Here is a 9520-nt window from a genome sequence, read left to right as displayed (position 1 = left end):
CAAGATACAGTGTCAGTCATTGATCTAGGCTACAAGGCAATTTTCTTGCAAAATTAAAAATAGCTTTTTAGTGGGAAGCAGCAGCATAGCACAGAGAGATCAGCTCAGTGCTTTTTGATGACCTAGAGGGATGAGATGGGGGGGTGGGAGGGAGATGCAAGAGGAAGGAGATATGGGGACATATGTATGCATATGACTGATTCACTTTGGTGTGCAACAGAAACTAACACTGTATTGTGAACCAATTATACTCCAATAAAGATCTATTTAAAAATAGTTTTTAATAAACCAATTAAAGAAGGCTGTGTGTATATGCATAATATTACATATATATATATACCACATATATAATATACACATACATATATATGAAAAATGTATTTTTAAACTTCCCACTATTCTTAGAATAAGTAGCAACAGGTTTATAAAAATAGCAAACTGATTTTCTAGTAAATTAATTCACATGTAATTTTAAAAAATTATGGTCATCCAAAAATGGCACATTGCATAGAACATGATATACAGGTGTTATTTTGTTGCTTAAGGATCTGGTCACTTTCCTGGGACTATTTCTTACATTGTTATTAGTATTGTCCTTTATAAACTTTTGATTTTTAGGCATCATGATAATACAATATCTGTCCATCCATTCATTCAACAAATATTTATAAAACGCCAGGCATTTTGCTATGATAATGATTAAAGAGGATCCTTTACCTCACAGAACTTTCTACTTAGTGATAGAGAAAGACGTTAATGAGATATCACAAAAAGAAAACAGACATTTACTCTCTTACATTTCTGGAGGCTAGAATTCCAAAATCAGTATGTTACCAAGGCCATGCTCTCTCTGAATGCTCTAGAAAAGATTGCTTCCTTGCCTCTTCTGTAGCTTTAGTGGTTTGCCAGCAACTCCTGGCATTCTTGGGCTTATAGATACATCACTCCCATGTCTGCCTCCATTGGCACATGGTGTTCTTGTTGTGTCTGTGTCTGTGTCCAACTTTCCCTCTTCTTATAAGGACATCAGTCATTGGATTAAGGCCCACCCTAATCCAGGATGACCTCATTTTAAGTTGATGTGAAAGGATGGTTTGAAGCTAGAAGCTGAGAAACTCAATGGAGATGTGTGCATTTATCAAGGTAAGAAGAGACCTGAGCTGGCACACAGGTAGGGAATGGCAAGGAAGGTATAAATGTGAGAAACATTCAGAAAGTAACATGTACAGGATTTGGTGACTGGTTGGATATCACAGAGCAAGTAAGAGAGAAAAGTTGAGAAAAACTCCCAGGTTTCTGGCTAGAGAGCCTGGATGGTTATGATGCCATTCACTGACACGATGTGCTGGTGATTCTCCAAGTGCCCCCACCAAGCTATTCTCCACCCTTTAGCAACTGCTTTGTGCCCCAGAAAGCTGACCTTTGTGGACTGAATCACCCGGGAACTTTGACCTCTGGTTTCATGGGGTCTCTATGATTTGCTTCATCCTCATCCAGCACCTGGTGGACAAGACACATCTGGTCAAGTGGTACGTGCAGTTTGATGACAATGAGAAACCAAAATTGATAGAGGAGGTGCATGCCACCAGTCACTGTTGGAGATTCCAAAAAACCAACTTGTGGAGTTCTGGAACTTTAACACCATTTACTGAAACTATGCCAGTCTCTACTTCTGCATCTGGGTGGTTGTCCATGACAATAACCCGGCTATCTACCACTTTGTGGAGATCTTAAACAAATATTGGGACAATGTTTGTGAATTGTCTGCTTTTACATCCAAGGTTTATTCGGTGACAAACTTGACATGGGTGACTAGTAAGATCTGTGAGACCAGCCAGATGGAAGATGCTGAAACAGCAGCTGAGGCTGCAGTCCCTGGAGTCCATGCCTGGGGACCACCTCTGACAGCCCCTCCCTCAAGTGCCCAGGAGGAAGGCACCCAGCTGGGTCTGGGTCTCAAGAGAGGAGACCGCACCCTACTGCCTCCAGGCCCCAGATGCCCTTAGAGGCCACCTTTGTGTGTATTGAGTAACTGTGCTGTCATTGTGTGATACTGTCAGTGTGTGTGTACAGACCCCCAATAAACTTGTGGTCCCTGCCTGAAAAAACAAACCCAACCTGAAATCAAATCAGGTTGGATTTGGCCACAGCTTCTGTTAGGCAGCCCTTCCTCCACAGGCAGGTAACATTTCTCTCCTCTGGCCCCTTGAGGGCATAGCAGGGATAACAGCTTCTGTTGCTAGAGAACCCTTATTGAATAATCTCTTAAGCCCTTCACTAAACTCTCTTCAGTGACTTCTTGAGCGTATTATCTGTTTCCTGCCAGGACCTTGATTGGTACGGAAGGTGAATAAAGGGGAAGGTGGGGTGAAGTGAGGAAAGGATTACAAATTCACTTTAAGAAACAGTGAGTTTAAGGGAATTCCTCTCCCTGGCGGTCCAGTGTTTAGGACTCCATGCTTCCACTGCAGGGGGCACAGGGACAATCCCTGGTCTGGGAACTAAGATCCTGCATGCCACATGGCATGGCCAAAAAATTTTTTTTAATTAAAAAAATTTTTTTAAATAAATAAGAAAATAACAACACTGAGTTTAAGGTGTTTGTGTGACATCCGAGTGTCAACGTCCATATGGAACTAATGCCAGGAGGAAATCCTGGACTGGGATATAGATCTGGTAGCCATTAATAAAAGTATTAGTATATTTGGCAGTTGAAAATAAGTACTAATAATAGGAAATAATTTAAAGCTCAAGGGACAGAAGGCTAGACTCAGGGAAAGATCAGTATTTAAGGAGGCAACTGCAAAATGAGAAGCCTGCAAATGAAATTGAGAAGGAGCGTTCAGAGAAGGAAAAGAAAGATGAGGATGCAATCCTGTCATGGAGGAGAGGTAGGAAAAAGTTTTAAGAAGGAAGGAGTGAACAGTAATATCAAGAATATCAACCTCTTGATTGAAAAGTTCTGAGAATTGAAAATTAAGCTGGGAAATCTTAGGGTTATGGATGAGCTTATCATGGGAAGTTTCAGTGGACTGGTAGGGTTTGAGCATACTCCATGGTGTGAGGAATGAATGGTCAGTGAAGAAGTTGGGCATGCAGCATTAATGAACACATAGAGTATAAATAGTAGCTCAAAACTCAAGTCTGTAAAAAAAATGTGTTTGAAACTGCGCACCTCAGATTGGGACTTGAACCCATGTGTCGGGACTCAAACACACCCTAACTCAGATTGGGTCTCGAATCCAAGCAGCCAGGACTCGAACCTGGCCAAAACCCATCATCTTCCAATTGAGATCACACACCCAGTTTTGGGACTTAGTGAAGCTCAGGTTCTTGATGTCTCATTGCAGAAAGAATTCAGTGAGAGTCAAAGTGATAGGTAAGAAGTAGATTTATTTAGAGAGAAACACACTCCACAGACAGAGTGTGGGCCATCTCAGAAGGTGAGAGTAGCACCAGGGTATGGGGTTGTCAGTTTTTATAGGGGTAGGTAATTTCATAGGCTAATGACTGGGAGGAGTATTCCAGCTATTTTGGGAAGGGGCAGGGATTTCCAGGAACTGGATCACTTTTTTGATCAAAAGAATCACTCTTTGAACCTTATGGTCAGCCTTGGAATTGTCATGGTGCCTGTTAGTGTGTCATTTAGCTTGCTGATGTGTTACAATGAGTGTATACTGAGGCTCAAGGTCTAGTGGAAGTTGACTTGTCCGCTATCTTGGACCCATTTAGTTCTAATCAGTTTTTGTCATGTCCTCTGGCTATGTCATTCTTTCAAAGCTTGTGCCCTGCCCCCTTCCCTCTGTTTTCATATTGATACATTCCACCAATTCAATTTCTATTTTGAATCCCCCAATTTCAGTTTTTTTTGTCATGATTTTGGAAGATTACTCAGTACAAAGATAGGGGAGGGGATATTTGGAGACTCAGGAAGGTTAGACAGGTTGGGTGGTTTTGTCCACCTAGATATACCCTTCCACCTTTCTCCAGCCCAGAGAAACCTATTTCTAGAGTTGAGGAGGACAATGCCCCCTGTTTTCCCTCCATCTTTGTCTCCCTACCCCTTGCTCCTCTTGAAGCCATTTTCTCGGTGGCCTAAATTCTCTCCCCATCTGAAGGCTTGAAATTTTGAAAACAAATGGCAGAAAGATTTTCCTTCTCTATCCCTCCCCAAGGCAATGAACTTATAGATTTGATAGGAAGCAAGATCTGGGAAAGTGGCAAGCTATAGAAGGAGAAAATACCAAGAAAAAAATGGGTTAATATCTCAAATATATTATCTTGTCATATAGATTGGTCTTTAAAGAAGCTAAGTTGGGAAGGGAAGAAAAAAATAGGGTGATAGTTGAAAGAAGATATGGGGTAAAAGAAAGTTCTCCTGGAATGACTGCAGTTGTGATTTTAAAAGCACAAGGAGGGTCCCTTATCTAAAGAAATCTTCCCCACGGATGCAAGAAAACCTATCATAACATGCTCATTGCTTCATGCTCACAAGTTTTATTTTGAGAATCTCATACTTGGATTAAGTCCCTCATAGTCACAGAGATTAATTTATTGACAATCAGTTTTTTTGTTTTCCTTGGACTAGACGGTTTGTTGCCTGAGGGGTGGTCGTTATTGAGCCTGGGAAGGGTACCTGAAAGGGTGGGGAAAGTATTAAAAAGGAAGGATTTAGGAAGGGGAATTTTGTCTACTATCAGCTTCTTACAACTTGTTATATCACACAAACCAATCACAAAAGTAAATTTTCACAATTTACTAATACAATATATTATAAATCGCTTTCTAAAGATGCTCAACATTCAGTACTTCATAATAATGTCATTTTCCCCTTTTGTCCTCATGGCAGGATCAGCATGGCCATGATCACTTCTAGGAATAAAGTCATTTCTTTTATCTAGGAAACCCAATGCTAAATAGCAATAAATCATCATTCATTGGACTTCCCTGGTGGTGCAGTGGTTAAGAATCTGCCTGCCAGTGTAGGAGACATGGGTTCGAGCCCTGGTCTGGGAAGATCCTACATGCCTGCTGCAGAGCAACTAAGCCCATGTACCACAACTACTGAGCCTGCGGTATAGAGCCCGCGAGCCACAACTACTGAGCCTGCGTGCTGCAACTACTGAAGCCCATGCACCTAGAGCCTGTGCTCTGCAATGAGAAGCCACTGCAATAAGAAACCTGTGCACTGCAACGAAGAGTAGCCTCCACTCGCCACAACTAGAGAAAGCCCACATGCAGCAATGAAGACTCAACACAATCAAAAATAAATAAATAAAATAAAAATTTTAAAAAATCATCATTCATTGAATTCTACAACCTAATATGTTACAGAAGAAATTCTAACCCCTGTGCATCATAATTAACATCAAGTAGCAGTCCAAAATTGCAGTATAACAAAGAGATACATGGCAATAGCCCTAGCTGGTCAGAACTAAATTAACTCACCAAGGAATTACTTAAGGAGAAGGAAAAATAATCTAGGCTGATGAAACTAAAGGAGAGGTTATAATGGTTGCATTAGTCTGGGTCCAATCAGTAGAGAGAAACCACATAGTGATTTGTGTTTTTTTGGTTTTTTTGTAAAATTACTTACTTAATTAATTTTTGGCTGTGTTGGGTCTTCGCCATGGTGTGTGAGCTTCTCATTGCGGTGGCTTCCCTTGTTGCAGAGCACAGGCTCTAGGCACACTGGCTTCAGCAGTTGTGGCTCGTGGGCTCAGTAGTTGTGGCTCGTGTGTTCTAGAGTGCAGGCTCAGTAGTTGTGGCACACGGGCTTACTTGCTCCGCGGCATGTGGGATCTTCCCGGACCAGGGCCCGAACCTGTGTCCCTTGCATTGGCAGGTGGATTCTTAACCACTGCATCACCAGGGATGCCGCCCACACAGTGATTTGAATAGAGAAAGTTTATTGTAAAGCATTATTATCTATAACAGGGGATTGGAGTAACTAAGCTAGTAAGGAGTGAAAAGAACTGTAAAGACTAAGAATAGCAGATATAAGGAGCAGACACTACCCCCATGACTGAGATACATGCCCAATAAGAGCACCTTCAGGGCTGAAATCCAGACCTTGGAGAGGGCATGGCTATGGGTCACTGAATGAGGAGGTCCCACAGACAATCTTACAGAGAAGTCCCTGTGTTGCTGAGGTGGTGAAACCCTCTGGAACTCGCCCGAAATTTACCTTGAAATTTACCTTCTGGACATAAACGTGGAACTTGCTGAAAATCTGCATTCTGCATCTTCCTGGAAATCTGGGTTTTGGAACTTGTCAGAAATCTGCCCTCTAGGGTCTGGGGAAAGTTGTTCATGAAGAAGTATTTCACTGAAGGCACTCCACCACTAAATTGCCCAGAGGGGAACGCTGGGTGCTGGCTGCTGCCAGCTTCTATGCACTGCAGGAATCAGCAACAGAAAAAAAACCCCGCACCGCAGGAGCTGCACACTGGGAAAGCTGAGTGGGCCGCAGAAGCAGGACACTGAAGTCGTAGGCTCTGCAAGAGTCTGTTGAGTGGGTAAATAGGAATGAGGAAGCAGAATCCTCTCCTCTTTTCTTCTTTTCTTGGCTGTGCCACGTGGCATGTGGGATCTTAGTTCCCCGACCAGGGATTGAACCCGTGCCCCCTGCATTGGGAGTACGGAGTCTTAACCACTGGACTGCCAGGGAAGTCCCAGAATCATTTCCTCATGTCCCTCTAGCACTTCCTACTGACAAAGCTTAAATCATTCCAGCTGGCAATGGAAAAATATTGAAAGGAGTTAGTGCATGTTCACAGAGCAGGTAACAAGGGTGAATTTAGAACTGAGAGGCAATGCATTGATAATTTACACAACAATAATCTCCAAATTCCATCCCCCCCCTCAATTTCTAGACCCCTCAAAAATGTTTTATGAAGCAGGCTGGGTATCAATCAGGTAAACAGCTGAACTCTCCAGTCACGGGCAAAATTCAAATTCCTTTTCATGGATCTCTTGAGATGTAGCCAAATCATGGGATGTGACCAGATACCAGGTTAGCATTGGTGGGATGTGCATGAATATTAAGATGGATTTGCCTGTCTAGAGCACAATATGCACATTATGATATTAATACAACTACTTTTGGTGTGATGGGGGAAGCATCCGGAATAAGTGGGGTGGGAGAAGGGTGGGAAATGATGGAGTGAAATATAAACAATTCTTTTTAGTGAGAAGTTTGGTTGTGAAGGTGAAGACAAAAAGGCAGTAGTAGCTGGAGGGCAACATGAAGCTGGGGAATTAAAAACAAAATAAATGATAGAGCCTTGAGCATGTGTAAAAGACAATGGGAAAGGGCTTCCCTGGTGGCGCAGTGGTTGAGAATCCGCCTGCCGATGCAGGAGACATGGGTTCGTGCCCTGGTCCGGGATGATCCCACATGCCGCGGAGCAACTAAGCCCGTGAGCCATGGCCGCTAGGCCTGCGCGGGGGAAAAAAAAGACAATGGGAAAGATCCCGTGGAGATAGAGGGCTTGACTATAAGAGAGATAATGTAGACTTCCTGAGAAGGTGGGAGGGGACAGGATCTATGGAAATAAAAACACATTTCAGCCTAAAACTTTGATTCAAAGCTTTTTAAAATTAAAACTTTAAAAGATTATTTTAGTAACATTTTCTTAAAATAACTGTTATTAATTTTAAGTATCATTGTTATGCAAGTGACTCAACAAATAAAGGTATGTGATGAGAAACGCAGAGGAATGGACCTTGTTGACATAAGTATTTTAAGAATTCAAAGTACTGTGCTGGCTATTCATCTTCTCAGTAAGATAAGGAAGAAAGGTTAGAGAATATTTACATACCAGGAACCTCGTTGCACAAGGAACAAAGAATACTGTTAGGAGCCAGGTGGGGCAAAGGTCTTCCTAAAGTATAAACCACTGCAGGCTCTGCTTCTTAATATCATAAATTATATAGTTTCTCTGTTTGATAGTGATACCGAGCAGGGCCCTGTGGGGCTCCTGGGCACAAAAGCCTTTCTGTGTCCCCTAGTTCTTTGATTACAGGGAATAGGCTTCATTCAGCCTCCATGACCTTCCCAGAGTTCCAATGGGCAGATTCAGGCAGTTGTTCATCAGGGGAGGGAGGGAGGGGATGTGAGACAAAGGAGAAACAGTCAAGAGAAACAGTAGTGCAGCCTTGGGACAAGGTTCTGGTTCCTCATCAAGGGATACACACAACATCTTTGAGCTGTTTTGCAGAGACGGAAAATCCCACCAGGTGGGAGAAGTTAACGGTTAACGATGGTGTGCTGCCCACAAGCATGTAGACTCCAGACCAGTTGGAATCAGAAGGTTGATGACGCTGACCCCCACTTAGCTCACCACCAACCAATCAGGAGAATGTCCACAAACTGATCATGCCCTCTTTGAACCATTACTATAAAACTTCTCACTACCCTCTCCAAGGTGGGACACAGTTTTGAGGGCATTAGCCAGCTGTGGCCCCCTTTGCTTGGCAAAGCAATAAAGCTATTCTTTTCTACTTCACCCAAACTTCTGTCTCTGAGATTCAATTCGGTGTTGGGGTACAGAGGCCAGATTCAGCTTCAATAGTGCAGAAAACTTCCCCAAACACTCGATTTTAACTTCAAAGTTTTTGCTTAGTATTCCCAGACAAAACCTTCAGTGATAAAGCATACGATGACCAGAGTCTGTAGACGTGTTTGTTATGGGAAATTGTACTTAATCTGCAAGATGAAAAATCAAGGGAGTTTGGGGTATTAGAAATAATGTTAATAAAATGATAATCCATGGACTCTGAGTTGGATAATGAGGGAAGTATTAAAAGGAGAAAGCTTAATGGATTAGAGATCCTGATGAGTTTGAAAAATAGTTACAGTGGCCATATTTGTATAAGCAAGTTAGAGGAACAAGAGGTTGTCCCCAGAGCCGGATACTTGATTTTGAAGGTGAAACAATTATGGGTGATGATAAGGTCCAAGGTACGAACATGGAAATATATGGACTATAGTCCAGGAGATTACTGGAGATGAGGGATTCAAGAAATTAAAAGGCCAGGATGTTAGCCTTTTAATTTTAATCTCATCCAAGTAGACTCTGAGGGGCTTGGAATGGAGAGGAAGACTATGCACTTGGTAACAGTCTTCAATGAATGAGGAAGAGTGACCTGGAGATCAACAGATGACAGCAACAAGAAGGGAAAAGGGGGTTTAACTGGTTGGCGTGCAACTCAAAGGGGCAAAGTTTTATTCAAACATTTGGGGGAGTAATGGTAGGCAAGCTATAAGGAGCAAAGAGTACATCGACTATCTTCCAACATAGGGTAAGAGGAAATAAACCACCCTACTTCAGAGTGTTCTGAATCTTCTCTTTCTCTGTTTATCTAAAACATAACATTATTCAAATCTTGTCTTTAAAAGCACTCTTTTTTAAACACACGTTCACGTATCTACTATTTTTTAAGGAAAGAATCATTTCTAGCAATAGGAACCTTTAATACAAACTCTAAAGAAAGCCACTGTTTCAAAAGATGAGGA

Source organism: Kogia breviceps, chromosome 9, assembly GCF_026419965.1.
Source record: "Kogia breviceps isolate mKogBre1 chromosome 9, mKogBre1 haplotype 1, whole genome shotgun sequence".
Lineage (NCBI taxonomy): Eukaryota > Metazoa > Chordata > Mammalia > Artiodactyla > Physeteridae > Kogia > Kogia breviceps.
This window is presented reverse-complemented; position numbering follows the sequence as displayed.